Source organism: Ambystoma mexicanum, chromosome 5q, assembly GCF_040938575.1.
Source record: "Ambystoma mexicanum isolate Mex_15411 chromosome 5q, UKY_AmexF1_1, whole genome shotgun sequence".
Classification (NCBI taxonomy): Eukaryota; Metazoa; Chordata; class Amphibia; order Caudata; family Ambystomatidae; genus Ambystoma; species Ambystoma mexicanum.
This window is the reverse complement of record NC_090933.1, coordinates 1,355,605,748-1,355,625,641: the sequence shown is the minus strand read 5'-3', so window position 1 is coordinate 1,355,625,641 and position 19,894 is coordinate 1,355,605,748.

The following is a 19,894-nucleotide window of genomic DNA, read 5'->3' as shown; positions in this document are numbered from 1 at the left end:
GTACGCGTTCGTCCTGACACACACACAATAGTGGGGCTCGCAGGCCCTTTTTACTACATTATGACGCGCTACTTGCGTCATTCCAAAAAGTTACCAAAAGAACCTATCGCCACTCTTGATTGGTTGCTCGAGTGGTGGGGTTAGTATAGTACGCATATAGAGAATGATATTAGTGGTTAAGATGTAGTCAGGTGGTATATCTGGGTTGTCCCTACAATTAGATACATAAGAATTGTTACATGAAGACCCCTGAGGATTGGCTAACGTTACTGACGTCTGAGATAAGAACCTCATGTTCTGATTGGTGCATCCGTGAGCTCCCCAGCCTGGGACCACCGTTGTTCCCAGCACACGGTGCACCTGTGGTTGCAACAGTGTTTCAATATGGGTACGTGCAGGCAATGTGAGGATTTATTCATAGGTGGGAGACTGACCGTTCCCACTGTAGCAGGTGTCCATTGAGCCTTTCAAGTGTGTCGGCCTGCGTCTCGTAGCGAGGTACCCAGACGCCTTTTCTCTCCTGGGTTTTGGCATCTCGTCAGGTTCGGCTTGGTCACGTGGGGAGGGACCGTGTTTGAGGCATAATTCTGCACAATTAATATTGTTTTTCCACTGTATGTCTGGTTTAATTTGCAGATATGATTTTAACATTGGTACGTGGAGTGCGAGGTTGCAACATCGTGCCTTTGAAGATTTGTTTCTTGACTGTGGGTTTGCAACATTACGACCTTGGCTGGTTGCTCCACTGGGTTCTTTCTGCAGGCTCAGCAACCTGACTTTTGCTTTGTTAATGTCCACGGGAACTCTTGCTTGAGGCCTACTTGGGCCTGGTGCACGAGTAATCCATTTAGTGCATGGATGCTTTAGGTTATAGTGGCATACAGTTTCATGGCCAGTATCGTGTTTCCATTATATCTCTCATGATGGTAACGGGTTTCAAGAGAAGCGTGAGCAAGCGTTATAAATGAGCTCATGGTGCGTCTTGCGTTTCTGCATTCTGAAAGCCTATGTAAAAATAATAAAGATGCACGTCCGTGAATAAGCCTGTCGCCTACGTCAGAGCACTGAGTATGTTCTTCGTGTAGATTGGTGTGGAAATGTTCAGCGTGTATAATAGTTCAGCGGTGCTTCCCGTTATCTAGGTCGTCATGGCATCTCTAACGATGTGTAGATTTCAGTCTAGTTGGTCCGTGCCGCAGGTGTCGGCATGGCCAGTGCGGGCTGTTGGGCAGGCAGATGGACACATCCGTATGTTTCTGTACCAGGGTATTTGGTCATCTGGTAAATGGGCAAACTCTTCTCGTGGCGGGTGTCTGGGCCGCGACCCTCTAGGCCAAGCGCGAGAGGTGAAGGACGGGAGTCTGGTTTTCCATTCTCCCACTTCAGTCCCCCCTCTGGTCGACTTGTCGACCACAAACATATCCTTCTCGTTATCTCCTCTTACTCTCCATATCTTGGTTATCCCTCCGAGATGTCCATAATGGTTTACGTGATCTTCAAATGACCAATACATGTATTCGCATGTTCCTCCAGGAGTACAGTACACCCATCTTCCTATGTAGCTCCTAGGGTTCCTTGGGTTCTCGATCTTCACTGATGGTGGGTCTAGATGATTGGCGATGATTTGGGTGCGCAACTTCTCCCTTTCGTGTATTATCACACCTGTGTGCTGGCCGTCATCCGCTGGCATCAAGGGGTGCATTCCCACCATTTCCAGCAACTCATCAGTTGAGCGCGCCTTCCGGGCTTTCCAAAATCTAATTATTATCAGTGCAGCTCCAGCCAAAATAGCACATCCCACTATTATTTTCAGTCCATCTGACAGCCAAGATGGCATCCATGACCATAATAGTGAAAACCAGCTTTTATCCTTGTTTACGCCGTTACTTTCGTCCATCATTTTGGAGTGCATCTGGGCCAATTGTGAAACTGCTTCTGTTAGTGTACCATTGTCGGCATCGTTGGCAGGTATGAACGTGCAGCATGATTGTCCTATCTTTGCACAAACTCCTCCTTCCATTGCTGTGAGAAGGTCCAATACATATCTGTTCTGTAGTGCTACCATCCTTACAGCTCGCAGCTCCTCTTTAATTGCGTTAAACCCATTTACTGTCGAATTTATGGTCATCATTAGTTCCCATCTGGTTATTTGCAGCCATTTTGCGTTTGCGTATGCCTGCAGTCCCGGATGTATTATTGAGGAGAAGAACATTGCTGCTCTGCTGAATAGTCTGTGTTCTGGCGGTATTGATGTTAGTTCCGTTTCCGACCTTCCCCACAGATAATTTCCTGTTAATGGCTCTCCTTGTCTTTTTCTCCTGTTTAGGACAGTATCATTGCTGTTGGTCCTGTTTTCTTGCTCCTTCTGGAGTGGTGCAGATCTCTTTCTTCTCCTGTCTCCTTCATCCATTTTCGGAAATTTCGCCACATCGACATGCTTCTTAGGTACCACTAGTGATGGTACATTGACGTGTACCATTGTGCACACACCACTCCACAGGGGAGGCAGTGTATGATATGCCTTTTCTCCACAGGCCCAATAATGGTCCATTATTACTGCTGTTCCCGCTCCCCCCTCAGGTAACTCCATCACACTTGCACAATTGGTGTTATATCCCACGTCCACCTCTCCTTTATGCTGGTAACATACTTTGGGCGCAGTCAATGGTAATATAGTTATCGGGTCTTCATCTTCTTCTACCCACGTGAGCATTGGTACATACTTGATCCATGTCGTCCAACATCGATGATTGTGTGTCTCGATGGTTGAGATAGTTTCTTTTGTTACCATGTTGCTGCCAACCACTCCTATCTCCCAGCTGGTACCCAGGAACACCTTTCCTGTTATCGTCAGTAATGGCCTCTCCCAGCATCCTTGTTTACCCGGAACTTCCGTGGCGTACCAATCACATGGTAGATACTGCAGTGTTACCTTCTTTGTTTCTCCTTTTTCAGGGCCACTTGTTATGTATCTGAATGCTTCAGCATGTAAACTGGTCTTGTGATAACTCAGATAGGTCTTGAGGAAGTTGTTTTCATATGGGTATGAGTCTCGTGTTTTCCATGTCATGTGCACTACTGTTCCTTGGAATCTTCCTTTCGTTTGGAACAGGGCCAAATATATTATGCACTGTGCTGTTTTTTCATCTATTTCTGTGGCAACAAATGTTCGTGAAGCGCTCATGGCGTATGGTATTAATGAGCAAACGTAACAGCTATCCTCAGTTGTCTGCTTACCAATGCGGGTCATGTGCTGGTACCATATGTTGTTTGTGACGTGTGCTGAATCTTGTACATAATTATCAATACCTTTATTGTCTGAGTATGTGCTGCGTTTAACTTTATTTCGCTTTTGTTCATTGTTACTGTTACCACCTGACGTAACACCTGTTGCAGCAGGGAGGTGGGGTACATTAGGTTTGGGTGCAGCAAAAAAACTCATAGCATAGCTGTACTGCCATACAGAGGCAGCCAAAACTCCGGTGATCATAAAAATCCCTATTATTTTTATTACATATGCTAACCTCACCGACATTTTTGCTCTTACCTTGCTGCAGTCCTGGCAGCGTATTCTTGCGACGTTAAAGTTGCCCGCCTAAAAATTCTCAAAAAGTGCTTGTTATTAAATGTTAGTTTTGTTTCATTAAGCTCTCCCTATCAAATAGTCATTCAGTGCCCAGGTGAAGAGTTGCTCCCACGCTACTCTAAGTGATCGGTCTCTCAAGACCGGCAAGTATGGGCGGAGGTGGGGCATGTAATTTTCTATGGCCAGGAGGAAGGCCGTGTAGTATACACGTACCCTTTTCTTTTTTAAGTATGTTGGCCTTTTTATTTCGTATACAAATTGGTGTGACAATTCTTCTGGGTAACTATCGTCTGGCAGCACCATCTACGCCTGCACACTGAATTTGTTAGATAACTTTTCTTAACAATACAATATTACGCAGCTCCTGTATGTGCGAGAGAAAAAGAGAACATTCACGTGTTTACATGTGTATTGGTGCAAGCGAAGTCCTTAGTTTTTATTACAATTGTATTTAGTAGTCAATGGGGGGGGGGTTTGCTCAGATGGCGGGAGCAGTTTTACTCTTTGAACGTGTGACCATGGGGTGGGCAGTGTGGGGATCACCCCCTTCTTCGTCCGTTATTCTCTCCGAGGGAACAATTGGGTCGTTGTCTGTGGTTGTGTTTTCTTCCGCTGCCGGGGATGTTGTTGGCGTTTTTCCAATGGACCTGTCGTTGGCGCTGGGGCGGGTCTGCAGTTTGTAAATTTTTACATCATGCAGGTGGTTCCACGCACGCTTATCCTTTAGTTTTACTGCTCTTGTTGATACGTCCTCTACTAAATGGGGGCCAGTGAACCTCTGCTGGTTCCACTTTCTATTAAAATTTCGAAGTAGTACGTGGTCACCTTTGGCAAGTTGGCACAAGTTCTCCTTTCCCAATTCTGTATTTTCGTCTATTTCTTGGTTGCTGGTGGACCCGCCCCGTGTGCGCTCGAGCTGTTGAGACACAAACACAACGCTAGTAATCAAAGAAGACACATATTTATACATTTCATCACCTAACACATTCGCAGAACTTTCTTGGTCGGTGAATGCCCTTGACGTTGGTGTTAGGGGAAGGCGCATTTGGCGTCCAGTAACCACCTCGTGTGGGGTGAGGTGGTGGTCGGACCCTGGCCTGTTTCTAAGTTCGAACAGTGCTAACGGAAGGCAATACAACCAACTTTTCTTTGTTGTTTGCTGTATTTTAGCAATTGCCTCCTTCAATAGGCCATTCAGGCGTTCACATACACCATTAGCCTGTGGGTGGTACGCACATGCAAATTTGTGTTTAATGTTCAGTAGGGATGTGATATGCTGGAACATTTCATTTGCGAAATGGGGTCCGTTGTCTGATCTTAACACCTCGCACACTCCCCACCTGGGGAATACCTCCCTTACTATAAATTTGGCTGCTCTAAACGCATCAGGGTGTGAACAGGGCCCTGCTTCGATCCACCTAGAAAATGGGCATACTACTACTATCATGTATCTATTGCCTTGACAAATGTTGATCATATCAACATAGTCAATGTGGAGGTGCCGAAAAGGTCCTTCTGGTCGGGGTATGGTACCTCTTATCACCTTTAAAGTATGACCGGCCGTGAACTGTTGACATGTAAGGCAATTGCTGATAAAATTTGACACATGGGATGTTAACTCGGGACAGAACCAATCTTCTCTAATTCGTGCTGCTATTATTTCTTTGCCTGTATGGGCAGGGTGATGTAATTGGTTCAAGGCGGTATTTAACAATGCCAATGGTATTACAACTTTCCCAGTGCCACCCTGGCGCCATAGTGCGTCGGTTGGTGACATTGTGCATCCTCTTTTCACCCATACTTCTTTTTCGGCCATTGGTGCAGCCGCTTGTAACTCCATAATCTGGGTGGCTGGGAGATGGGTGTACCCTTCTTTTATTAACATCTCCCTCGCTATTCCCCTCCCTCTCCCTCTCTGTGAGTCTGTGGGGTTCCATATCTCACCAAAATATGCAGCATATTTTGCATGTGCGTCTGCTGCTGCATTTCCTTTTGATATATAGTCTTCTCCATTGGTGTGTGCGGTGCATTTTACTAGGGCTAGTTCTTGGGGATCGTTTATTACTTCAATTAGTTCAGCCAACAAGAGGGCATGTTGTACTGGAGTGCCGTCAGCTCTCCTAAACCCTCTTCTTCTCCACTTTGATAGCCCTGAGTGGACAGTGGATGTAACATATGCACTGTCGGAATATATAGTAACTTTTTTATCAAAACTTTCCTTTAGTGCCAATATGAGTGCAACCAGTTCCGCCGCTTGAGCAGAGTAATGCTGTGGTAATTGTACACACTTAATAGCCACACACACTGGCGCTTCCATCATTTGTACTACTGCTGCCCCAGTCCTCCTTATCCCGTCTCCTTGATCAATAGTTGATGACCCATCAATAAACAAAAGCTCACCTCCCTCTAGTGCGTTTTCTTCAACTTTCCTAGTACATGAGTACATCTCAGTTACTTGGGTGCAGTCGTGGGCGTAATCTCCCTCTTCAATTACTTCTGCTAGGAACCTTGCAGGGTTAACCGTGCTACATCTAACAATTGCCAGTTCAGCTTTGGACAAAATAATCTCATAACCTGTTGCCCTCTGTGTCGTCAGTGTGGACTTAGGTTTATTCAATATCGCAAATAGTGCATGTTCTACAAATAGTGTAGTTGGACACCCCATAGTTATTGATGATGCTTTTTCTACTGCAAATGCAGCTGCAGCAAGACCTTGTTCGCAAGAGAATTGTCCTAACATTATTGGATCTAAGTGACCGCTGTAAAATGCTACTGGTTTATAGCCCATGCTAGTCTTTTGGGCCAATACTGCTTTCATTACTGCTGAGTCGCAATGTGAAAATATAAAAAATCGTCGCTCATAGTCTGGGGATGCTAGTACTGGAGCAGTTGATATTGCTTCTTTTAATTCATCAAATGCCTCCTTCATTTCCATAGTCCATCCCAACTTTTTCTCCCCTTTATTTGCTTCCTTCAAACCCTCAAGCAGGGGTCCTATGTAAGAGCTGTAATCAAATACCCATGCTCTACAGTAGTTGCACAGTCCCAGAAATTGCTGCAGTTCTCTTACAGTCTGTGGCACGGGAGTGCCTGATATTGCCTGTGCTCTTTGTGGTGCAATCCTTCTTCCATGTTGTGATATCAGTTGGCCAATGTAAAGTACCTGTTCCTGACAGTATTGTATCTTTTCCATGTCTACCTTGTACCCCTTTTCAGCCAATATCGTCAACATTTTTAATGAGTCCTCTCTACATTTATCTTCATTTGTACTGCAAATTATTATGTCATCCACATACTGTAACACTGTGCTTTCCAACTCAACGTTACCCAAATCCATCTGTATTACCCTATTGAAAATTGAAGGTGATTCACAATATCCCTGTGGTAATCTGGTATGTTTCCACTTCCTATTTCGGTAAGTGAAGCTTGTCAAGTCTTGTGAGTCTGGGTGTAATGGTATTGAGAAAAAAGCATTTTTAAGGTCAATCACTGTAAACCGTGATGCTTCTGCTGGAATGCCACACAAAATTGTGGCCGGGTTTGCTGTTACTGGATACTCTGCTTCTACTATGTTGTTCAACGGTCTGAGGTCCTGTATGAACCGCCAAGACCCTCCTTTAGCCTTGCGCACCGGGTACACAGCTGTGTTGCATGGGGATTCTGAGGGGACCAATATGCCATTGTTTATAAGGGCTGTTATGGTTTCGTATATGCCCTCATCTGCCTCTCTTGACAATGGGTATTGTTTCACTCTTGGTAGTATGGCACCCTTTTTTAATTTTATCCTTACACCCCCTATGCTTTTAATGCATCCTACATCATAAGGGCTAATAGTCCATAATGATTTTGGCACCTTTGACATATCTTCTTTAAAAAATGGGACTGGTGTGCCAGCGGGTGCCTCAAGTGCCATTGCAATTTTCTGTGCCACTTGTTTGTGAGCCACTGTTAGCCACATTTCTACACTCATCATGAACACCATTTCATTTTCCTCCTTTTCTTCTGAAAACAACTCTTCATCTGACACCTGGGTCAGCCTACATCCTTCTGCTAGTGCTATCACCGCCCTCCATGCTCTCCCTTCTTTATCTTGGGCGTGCACAGCAACATAATCAGCTGTTGCAATAATGCTCTCAATGTCCACTGCAAGGACCTTCCCTTCCAGTTCATTAGCTGGTGTTTCTGGTCGGAATAGATAGGCTGCTGGTCTCCTCCATATTTTCCCTCCTATCCCTGGCATCCATGCAAATGCCATGTCTGTTCCGTACTGGAATAGCTCGCCGTCTACCGGCTCCGCCCTGATCGCTATCTGTCCACAGTATGCTTGCAAAATCTGTCGTGCTGCAAGCATGTTAATCCCTGGAGTAGAGCAAATTATGCCATCCTCTGTAAAGGAGATCGTCATATTTAATCTGTTCATTATGTCCCTCCCCAGTATGTTTACTGGTGAGGCACTATAATACAAAAGTGGTACTGACAGATCGTAATCTCCAATAGATAGCGGAACGTTATCAGTAAATGGAACCAACCCTTTAGCCCCAGAAAACCCTTGTGTGTTCATGGCTTCGCCTGACATCTTAAACTTACCTTCCCTTATGCAAGACCGGGTTGCCCCGGTGTCAACAAGGAATGATAATTTTTTGTCACCTATCGTTACCTCTATGCGTGGCTCCTCCGCACTATTAGGTGTTACTGACAGGATGGGACACACCAAGGCCGTCTGTGGGCTGTCCTATTGGGGGTACAATGACTGGCCATTCCCTGTGTAAGGGTTGTGTCCCAACACCGTCACCCCACCCAATTGCGTTCGTTCAGGTTGTGGTGGTGGTTGTATTAACGCTGCACCAGTTACTTGTGGCAGGTATTGTTTTATTTGTTGTTGTGGTAGGGAATAGTGTTGGTCACTCCCTTGTGGTGACATCTGCTGTGGTTGTATGCCCTGCTGTTCTTGTGATGTCCTATGTTGTGCTTGTTCGTTCCATGCTGGTGTTCCTGGCCTGACCCTGCATGTACGTGACATGTGTCCTAATAGTCCGCAGCTCCAACACACGGGTGGTTCCCTGTTTTGCCATGGGAAGTTCCCTGTGTTGTCCTGGTATACTGGTTGCCCTGTCTGGTAGTTATTTCTGAGTCCCCCAGCCTGTTGTTGGGTATTATATCCGTATCCTCTTCCCCTCATAAACCCTCCTCTCCCTCTATTATAATTATAATACCCAGCTCCTTGCATTGGGTACCCTCCTCCCATGTTCTGTGCGTGTGATTGCAGAGGCAGCACTTGCTCTATTACCTCTTGTGGAGGCGCTATTTGAGCTGGATTTTGTGCAGCCACTACTTGCGTTGGGCTTTGGGCCATTGGTGTTGGCGCAGTTATTAGTGCCCCTTCCATGGTATATTTAGTAAGTTTTTTCTGTACTAATTTGGCCTCTTCTGTTTTCCTGTCCTCTTCCTTTTGTTTCATTTTTCCTTGCCATGTTCTACAGTGATGTACTATAGTCAGTTGTATTTCCGGCCATGGTTTTGCTTCCATCCCCACTACTTTCTTTAATTGTCTCTGAACTCCTTCTGGGAGCCCTTGTACTAGTATATGATAAAATATGGCTGGTGTTTTGTCCCATTGTTCTCTAGTTTCCATGCGCCACTTCTCTTGAATATCCTGGATATAATCAACAGGATCCTCGTTCTCACCCATCTTACGGGAAGTAATGGCTCCTATGTCTGATGTGTCTGGGTACTGCACTCTTAGTGCCTGCCATAGCGCATGTCTGCAGTTTGCAAATGGTGCCCCATCATGCGATGTGTTTGTTATTGTTACCCCATGGAATCCCGCTCTTTTCCAAATGTCATCCGCTCTATCCCCTAATATTGATATTAACAGGCCCTTAACATCTCCCACTGCTAGTTTCTGTCCTGCGGTGTGTTTTTCCATTTCATATATCCATTTACCCGCACCTCCACTTAATGATGGGAGCCTACATTTTATGTTTTCCTTATCCGTATGTTTCCAAGGTACATACTGTGGTCTAACCCCTCCTCTCTCCAGCAGTGGCATTACATTCTGTCTTGTGTCATCCTTTATGCTCCATGATGTTAACTCTTCACACCCCTCCTCTTCCCCCATTCCTTTTACTACTTCAAATCCTTCCTTACTACCTCTTCTCCTACCTCCCTCTTCTTCCTTTCCCCTTTTTTCATCCTTTCCTGTGTTCAATATGGGCACGTCTGTTTGCCTGTCTTGCCTGCGACTAGGGAGGTCCCTAAGCCGACATGCATAAGGTGTAACTTCGTCCATGAAGGGTGCGAGCTTTATTCTGTGCAGAGAGCGTGCAGTTGTTGAACATGTGGGGTGTGGCGTTAGAGAGCGTGATGGTGATGTGGGTGGCGTGTGTTGGTTGGTGAGCGTCGGTGGCGTGTGTTCGTTAGTTTGTGTTTCTCCCATTCTTTTCACTTCCTCCTTACTTCTCTCCAGCTCCTCCCATCTTCTACTCACCCATGGCGAATCTATGTTTGTTCTAGTGAGGTATAGCTTATCTAAGCTTTCCCTTTCACTCTTCCTTCCATCCTCACTACAAAAATCATTCATAAATTGCGCCCCCCACTCTGCCTTTTTTCCTTTTATTGTTACAGTTTTTAAGTCTATTAGGTCTCCCTCTTCCTTTCCGTTGTTACCAACTGTTCCCCTTAGTGCTGACGTTGTTGCTACCTCTCTATTTTTATATACTTCTCCCCATCTTTCACTCTCCCTCTTACTCTCTTCTCTCTCCCCTTCACTCCTCTCCTCCATCTCCCTACTATTTTCCTCTCTTTTCCTTTTTAATTCCTCCATTACTTCGTTGCTCATCTGTTCCAATATCCTTTCATCCTCTCTCCTCCTTTCCCATTTCACCCTTTCTCTTTCTACTATACTCTCTATTACCTTCCCCTCTTCATATTTTTTAGCTGTCTCTGATATTATCCTCCTCCTCCATATTTCCATTTCTTTTTCATTTTCTTCTTCTTCCTTCTTCTTCTCCCTCATCACTACTCTTGATACCCTTTCTGCTGCTGCTTTTACCCTTACAGCTTCCCTCTTTCTCTCCTCACTTTGCTCCCTTAATTTTTCCAATTCGTCCTTACCTTCTTTCCTTTTCCTCACTCTCTCTCTTTCCTCCCCCTCAAGTTGTTTTATCAGTTCATTCTGCTCATCCCTTAGTTTAGCTAATCTTTCCTCCAAAATCTCTTCCTTCTGCCGTAGCAGCTCCTCTCCCCTCATTTCACTCTCTCTTTCACTATCCTCGTTTGTTCTCTTTACCGCCTCCCTTTCCTCTCCAGTTAGTGATCCTCGTAATTTCAACAATATCTGTGCAGCTACCCACTCATCGTTTCCTATCTCTACAGTCTGCTCTTCTCTCCTCCCGTCCCCCATTGGTATCTTTCCATGAGCCACATATGGTGGAGGGCTGTATGCCGGGTTTGAGTATCCTTCAGCCGCCCTTAACTGTCCTTTTATTTCTCCTAATTCTCTTAAAGGGTACAACCCTCCTCCCTCTGTTTTCACTCCCGGTGTTAAGGGTATCTCATTGCTCGGTTCCTGTTTTATGTCAGCTAATTTATCAACCTTTCCTCCACCCAGTTTTTCATTCCCCATATTCTTTGTTCCTTCACTCTCCTTTTCCCCATCCGTTCCTTCTTTCTTAATCTCCTTTTCTTCCGGTGTTTCCCCCATAGTGAACATTCCATTTGGTCCTGGTCTAGACCCCTGGAACATCCTCCATAAGTTAAACACCTCCACATGGTTTGCCAACTTCTTCCCCTTGTATGTATTGTGCAGATGGTTTAATAGTGAATGTTGGGCATATGGGTCAAAGCTACCATTAGGCGGCCATGGTGTCAACATTTTGTTGTCCGTCCCCTGGGTCCACTCTATGCTGTACTTAATTAACTTCTCCCTATGTGGTGGCAGTGTGGTGCATATATGTTGTAGTGGGGTAGTGAGGGTATTCCCCCACCCTCCCAACCCTCTCCCGTATGACATACTAGCGCACCCTTTCTTACCCTTCCCCTTGCTACCAGTTTGCAACATACAACCTTTTATTGCTTACCTTGCCCCGCAAGTGTGGGGACTTACGACAATCCTTTGACAAATTATGCAATGATAATAATCACAAAAAAAAAAAAAATTATAAAACAAATATATTTATGATGTTATATTATATTCCTTCCCCTACTGCCCCCTGCGGCCGAAGCGCACGCAGCCCCCTGCAGCTGCGTACCCCTTACGACGATCTTACACAGTCGTCCTTTTTCCCCGTTCTCCTCCCACCTTTACACTTGCCGTGGCCGGCGTTCTCCGTGCGCAGCCACGCCCCCTTCCCCTTCTCCTCTTTGATCCACTCGTTTATCGTTTATCTCCGTGTCCGCTCCTTTATCATGTTTCTCTTCCCCACCAATGTCAAACCCAAAGCTTCTTGTGTTCACGATATCTTACTAAATCCCTACTGGTGACGTCACCTATTTCTTCGAACTACTGGTATATTCGTGTTATGTTCTTTAAATTCAAAATACACTTGCAATCTACCCCGCTAACCCTACAGCTGTCTTCCTGTCTCTCCTGGAACAAGGTAATCTCATCAATACTATAACCGGACTGCGCACGCTGCGTCGCCTCGCGTGTGATACGCCCCTCAACAGGAGGGCTTAACCAGCCAATTATCTTCCGTTTTGGGCAACTACGTAACTAGCCACCGCCCACAGGGAAACGTCATCTACCTATCGAGTTTCTTGCTCGAACAATAGGGAACCTCATCTACCTATCGAGTTTCTTGCTCGAACAATAGGGAACCTCATCTACTCATTGAATGATAAATGTCAAATCGTAGGAAACCACACACACCCACCCTCACACGTAGTCGCGATTTAGGCCAATCAGTGTCTTTCGAGCGGCTGCACGTGATGTTTTCGTGCCCCGCCCCCCTCTTTCGCGTAACGTTAGCTTTTTGTTGCGAGCGTCTGCACGTGTTGTTCTCGTGCCCTGCCCCCCTCTTTCGCGTAACGTTAGCCGCCTTCTCTCGCACTCAATTCACTACCATTCATTCCATTATCATCACTCAATTAAACCTTCACCCCACCTTTTTACAATACCTCCCTCCTCCCTTATTTACTTCCGCCCCCTCCCTCACAATTTCGCATTGCTTGTTGTGCGTGTCATGCTCACCAAGTTCCCTCGATGCAGGGCCGCTCGACTGCGTGCACCCCTCCAAGCGGCTCGCCACCTCCCCTCGTCTGGACCACGTCTGGACACTCGCCGACCGCGGGCGGGATACTTCTCAACCGGCTCCCGAGGGCCAATATCCGGATTGCGCTGTCCGGTCCTCTCGCAGCTCCGCGATGGTCCTGTAGTCCTCAGAAGGGGGCAACGGCAGAGGGGGCCGCGCCGCCGGGCCTCCCCGCAACGGGAGTGCCTGGAAAAATAAAAAATAAAAGTCGATCTTAAACAGATCTCAGCAGTGCCTCCAACTTGTCGGGGGGGGATTCTGCCGGGGTCGGCCGGGCCGTCCGCAGACCTCCGGGCAGGGAGGCCCCAACTCCTCCCGTGTATATCTCGGATCGAGACAGAGTATGAGGCACACACAAGGAGCAAGGCAACTTCTGCCGTTTATTATGCAAACGGCAGGGATGGGTCAAGGAGCGTACGCGTTCGTCCTGACACACACACAATAGTGGGGCTCGCAGGCCCTTTTTACTACATTATGACGCGCTACTTGCGTCATTCCAAAAAGTTACCAAAAGAACCTATCGCCACTCTTGATTGGTTGCTCGAGTGGTGGGGTTAGTATAGTACGCATATAGAGAATGATATTAGTGGTTAAGATGTAGTCAGGTGGTATATCTGGGTTGTCCCTACAATTAGATACATAAGAATTGTTACATGAAGACCCCTGAGGATTGGCTAACGTTACTGACGTCTGAGATAAGAACCTCATGTTCTGATTGGTGCATCCGTGAGCTCCCCAGCCTGGGACCACCGTTGTTCCCAGCACACGGTGCACCTGTGGTTGCAACAGTGTTTCAATATGGGTACGTGCAGGCAATGTGAGGATTTATTCATAGGTGGGAGACTGACCGTTCCCACTGTAGCAGGTGTCCATTGAGCCTTTCAAGTGTGTCGGCCTGCGTCTCGTAGCGAGGTACCCAGACGCCTTTTCTCTCCTGGGTTTTGGCATCTCGTCAGGTTCGGCTTGGTCACGTGGGGAGGGACCGTGTTTGAGGCATAATTCTGCACAATTAATATTGTTTTTCCACTGTATGTCTGGTTTAATTTGCAGATATGATTTTAACATTGGTACGTGGAGTGCGAGGTTGCAACATCGTGCCTTTGAAGATTTGTTTCTTGACTGTGGGTTTGCAACATTACGACCTTGGCTGGTTGCTCCACTGGGTTCTTTCTGCAGGCTCAGCAACCTGACTTTTGCTTTGTTAATGTCCACGGGAACTCTTGCTTGAGGCCTACTTGGGCCTGGTGCACGAGTAATCCATTTAGTGCATGGATGCTTTAGGTTATAGTGGCATACAGTTTCATGGCCAGTATCGTGTTTCCATTATATCTCTCATGATGGTAACGGGTTTCAAGAGAAGCGTGAGCAAGCGTTATAAATGAGCTCATGGTGCGTCTTGCGTTTCTGCATTCTGAAAGCCTATGTAAAAATAATAAAGATGCACGTCCGTGAATAAGCCTGTCGCCTACGTCAGAGCACTGAGTATGTTCTTCGTGTAGATTGGTGTGGAAATGTTCAGCGTGTATAATAGTTCAGCGGTGCTTCCCGTTATCTAGGTCGTCATGGCATCTCTAACGATGTGTAGATTTCAGTCTAGTTGGTCCGTGCCGCAGGTGTCGGCATGGCCAGTGCGGGCTGTTGGGCAGGCAGATGGACACATCCGTATGTTTCTGTACCAGGGTATTTGGTCATCTGGTAAATGGGCAAACTCTTCTCGTGGCGGGTGTCTGGGCCGCGACCCTCTAGGCCAAGCGCGAGAGGTGAAGGACGGGAGTCTGGTTTTCCATTCTCCCACTTCAACAGAGCTCTGCAGGGACTGAAGATCAGGCATCTGCAACAGGGTCTCAGATATCATCAGGCAATTCCACTAGTTCAGGAGCCGAACACAGAGTTGCAATGGTGGCTACAGAACAGAGAAGCATGGAACAGGCACGCCATTTTCAAAGACAGACCACATCTGATCATAGAATCAGACACCAGCAGAGCAGGCTTGAGGGCCAGGTGCGGCACTGTAGCGACAGGAGGCAAATGGGCCCCAGAAGAACTATATCTTTATATAACCTGTCTAGAACTATTAGCTGGGTCCTTCGCGATCAAAGCTTTTATGAAGGACAAGACAAACTGCTGCATCCTCCTGAAAATTGACAATATCTCGGCAGTACAGTACATAAACCACCTTGGAGGCACAAGATACAGACTCTAACAATAGACCTCTGGAACTACTGCTTGCAGTCCGGAATCTCAGTCACCTCCCAGGGGTTATCAACGTGGTAGCAGACTGGAATTAAGTTACTTGACAGACTTCAGCTAATGGAAACTCGACAAGGAGGTTTTCCAACAGCTAAATCAGCTACGGGGTACTATCCACGTAGACCATTTCGATCTGATCACGCAGACTTGCGATTTCTTCAGCTGGAGGCTAGATCCGAGCGCACTAGGGACAGACGTGTTCCTGCAGTGGTGGAACAGAGCCATACAGTACACATTCCCTCCTTTCATGATGCTGAGCAGAGTTCTAGCGAAGATTTGCAGAGAGAAGGTGGTGGTAGTGATCATGGCACCCATGTGGAAGTCGCAAGTCTGGTTTCCAGTTCAGATGGAACATCCTCGAATTTCCCACAGATTCTGCTGCTCACAGACCCAAATGAGTAATATCATCCTCAGAGAGTGAGGGACGCCCTGCCACTGATGGCTTGCAGGGTGCCGGGAGAAGATGGGTTATGCCAGGCATTTTGATACAAACTGTCCAGTTTATAGCAGATTTGTGGGCCCCCTCTACCTGCATTGTTACATGGCGTGGGGAAAGAAGGAGGACTGATGCAGGGGATGAAGACGTCATCCCGTTTCTGCCCTTGTAGTGTCCGTTCTCAATTTTCTATCCTCTCTCCTGAAATATGGGAAGGCATTCAGGACGCTAGGAGTTCATAGGTCAGCGGTATCAGCAGAGCATGAAGAAGCTGACGGAGCACCGGTAGGCAACACCCAGCTGTGGTCCGACTCATTAAGGGGGAGAAGTACCAAGCTCCTTACATACGCATAATAAATACTTGTTTCCTGCAGGAGGGTCTGCGACGTCAAGGCATTGGACATAGATAGGAAAATGTATGGTCCGGAGGGGGTTACCTTTACCTTAGCTGAAAGGACCAAGACTAATTCCACTTCCATTTCATATCCTTACCTACCAGGTCAACCTCGTTTTTGCAGTTTGATGCTGCATTCGCGAGTATGACCTCAGGACAGCTGAGGTTAGACCTTCAGCAGTAGCCCAACTGCTCATAGTTCGTAGGAATACTGTTAAAGAGATGGCTTTGGCCACTATAGCTAGATGGGTATGTGAGTTCATGCAGCAAGTAGGTTTTGATTTCTCCAGGTGCGGGGTGCACTCGGTTTGAGGTGCAATGGCGTGTAAAGCATTCACCGCAGGCACAGCACTAGTTGACATCTTGTGAGCAGCAGATTGGGTGAACAACAGTTCTTTTAAGACATATTACTTCAAACCAGATCCATCAGTGGCAACGTCAGTGGTCAGAGTTTTGAACAAGCATGATGCGCGCCTCCGTTCCTGACATAGAATGAAGATTGCCCAAGCTTACAGCACAGGGAGTCTGGGAATCTTGATTCTATTAAAGACACAGAGGCCAGCATTATATCCCACCCGGTGCATGCACTGTAATGGAATCTACCTACACTAGTGTATCCTTCTGTGTCTTGCTGTTTAGTGTGGACCCGGGGATCGAACCAGTGTTGCTCCGCATCATCTTGCTCCCAAGGTGGGCGCGTTGCCCGGAGCTACGTAGACAGCACTCAAATGCAGTCCAGCGACTGCTGTGAACCATGACTCGCGTCATTGAGAAAGAAGACCGCGGGCCACTGCAAAATAGTAACTTATTCTTGTGGGTGGACTAGACTCCCCTAAAAATGCATTTCCAGATTCGGACCTTTCAGGCCATTATACCTTGGGCCCTAGAGATTGTTAGGCTGCCGGTCCCTTTATTAAGAGACAGATCAAATGAATGACTTTGCGAGTCACTTGTTTTTCTGCATCTCTGCTTGCTTTCCCTCCAGGCTCACCAGAATGTCTGCTTGGTTTTTATCTGTGTGTTTGCTTTACAGGAGAGCGGGTGTTAGCCTCTGTGATCGGCTGTATGTGTGTTAGTGAAGCAGCTGTGGGATCCCTGTGTGGACACTCACTTTTTTTGGATGAAAACCCTGTACTGTGTTCCACATTCAGGGCAGGGCTCAAACCGCCTTTCCTCCACTGTGGTCTTGCACACATTGTCCAGTCCCCTAAGATATACCCAGGAGAGAAAGTTGACCGCTCCCAGATACCAGAAAGAAGGCCAGGGGGTCTCTCGTGGTTCAAGCCATTAGTATGTGGAAAACTCCACCACCTACCACCCTCACTCCGTGACTCTCTGGAGAGCCCAACTTGCTGACCGGCAAGAAACAGCTTAATGATCTGGTTTAGGTCTAGAAAGCCTCTTAGTGCCACTGTCCCTCCTTTCTATAGTGCCAAGATACCCTCGGGTGACAGCTGCACTTTTTAAAACGCTATATAACATAACATGACACAACATAACCACGCTTGAAACACTTTTGTATAGGCGCGTTATAAACGCCATGTCATACTCGGGGGTTCCATGCGATAATGTCGCTGTGAAAAAGCCGCCAGCAGGTCACTTTTTCTTCCTAACCACTGCAATTCTTTCTCACAAATATTCTAGGAGGGGTATACTTCTATACTATTACCTCCAACCCTAGAATATTTGGGGAAAGTGTTTGATTGCCTGGAGGGTGAATTTTAAAGGAAATGTCGCCCCCTGGAGGCTATTTCCCGAGCGATATCATCACTGGATAATTCTAGATTGGTAAGGCGGTTCTAATGGCGATTGCGGAGTGTCAAGGCGCTACATTGTGACTTTGAACATTTACTGCAAGAGCCCTTTTCCACCCACTGTAAATACTCCAGTTTTCGGAAGTCATTTAGTGGAGGTTTTTTTCCTCACATCGCGTCATACCTCATAATACTGTTACTGCCACTTTTTACCGCACTGTCTCCTGTGTAAAGTGGCCCATTGGGCGTGCACCGCTGTAGGGTGCACATTAGAGTTCGGTGCCTTCTTGAGAGCCCTGAGTAATGTAGCCTACACTTAACAACACGTATCATGGCCTTGTGTCACCTTGAAATCCGGTCCTTGCACTTCTGGGAAAGGCGCCAAGAAGGCAAGCAAACAGACCATGAAGCGATATGTTATCGCTATTTAATTGCAGGGCAAATAGCAATGCTTACTTTCTCTGAAAACATGGCTCTTGAAAAGGAGAAACTCGTGGCCCAAGGGCCGGGATTGGTGCTAACAAGTCTTTAGTGATTCCAGTCACCCACAAGTGCCAAATACACCACTAGCAGATTAAAATAACCAAGCAATGCACACGTAACCGGTAATTCAGACTGCACAAGTACACCTGTGCTGATGGCACAGAGAAGGGAGGTTTTAATTATTACACAATATAAATTCCAGACAAAAGCTACGTGGCCCCCACTATGATCACCTCTCACCACACATAGCTCTGTCCAGCCGGTGCATTAAGCCCCCAAGCTACCGTGGTGAAGTCCTAATCCCGACAGACGTTCCTCGTGTGTCCCTTGGCAGGTGAAGTCCTAATCCCGACAGACGTTCCTCGTGTGTCCCTTGGCAGGTGAAGTCCTAATCCCGACAGACGTTCCTCGTGTGTCCCTTTCCAGCTCTTTTTAGCAGGTAAAGTCCTAATCCTGACAGATGTTCCTCGTGTGTCCCTTTCCAACTCTTTCTAGCAGGTGAAGTTCTAATCCTGACAGACGTTCCTCCTGTGTCCCTTGACAGGTCAAGTCCTAATCCTGGCAGACGTTCCTCGCATGTCCCTTTCCAGCTCTTTCTACCAGGTGAAGTCTTATCCTGACAGACGTTCCTCGCGTGTCCCTTGGCAGGTGAAGTCCTAATCCTGACAGACGTTCCTCGTGTGTCCCTTTCCAGCTCTTTTTAGCAGGTAAAGTCCTAATCCTGACAGATGTTCCTCGTGTGTCCCTTTCCTGCTCTTTCTGGCAGGTGAAGTCCTAATCCTGACAGGAATTCCTCGTGTGTTCCTTTCCTGCTCTTTTTAGAAGGTGAAGTCCTAATCCTGATAGGCGTTCCACATGTGTCCCTTTTCTGCTCTTTTCAGCAGGTAAAGTCCTAATCCTGGCAGACGTTCCTCGTGTGTCCCTTTCCTGCTCTTTCTGGCAGGTGAAGTCCTAATCCTGACAGGAATTCCTCGTGTGTTCCTTTCCTGCTCTTTTCAGCAGGTAAAGTCCTAATCCTGACAGACGTTCCTCGTGTGTCCCTTTCCAGCTCTTTTTGGCAGGTGAAGTCCTAATCCTGACAGATGTTCCTCATGTGTACCTTTCCTGCTCTTTCTGGCAGGTGAAGTCCTAATCCTGACAGACGTTCTTGGTCTGTCCCTTTCCTGCTCTTTCTAGAAGGTGAAGTCCTAATCCTGACAGACGTTCCTCGTGTGTCCCTTTCCTGCTCTTTTCAGCAGGTAAAGTCCTAATCCTGGCAGACGTTCCTCGTGTGTCCCTTTCCTGCTCTTTCTGGCAGGTGAAGTCCTAATCCTGACAGGAATTCCTCGTGTGTTCCTTTCCTGCTCTTTTCAGCAGGTAAAGTCCTAATCCTGACAGACGTTCTTGGTCTGTCCCTTTCCTGCTCTTTCTAGAAGGTGAAGTCCTAATCCTGACAGACGTTCCTCGTGTGTCCCTTTCCTGCTCTTTTCAGCAGGTAAAGTCCTAATCCTGACAGGCGTTCCTCGTGTGTCCCTTTCCAGCTCTTTTTGGCAGGTGAAGTCCTAATCCTGACAGATGTTCCTCATGTGTACCTTTCCTGCTCTTTCTGGCAGGTGAAGTCCTAATCCTGACAGACGTTCTTGGTCTGTCCCTTTCCTGCTCTTTCTAGAAGGTGAAGTCCTAATCCTGACAGACGTTCCTCGTGTGTCCCTTTCCTGCTCTTTTCAGCAGGTAAAGTCCTAATCCTGACAGGCGTTCTTG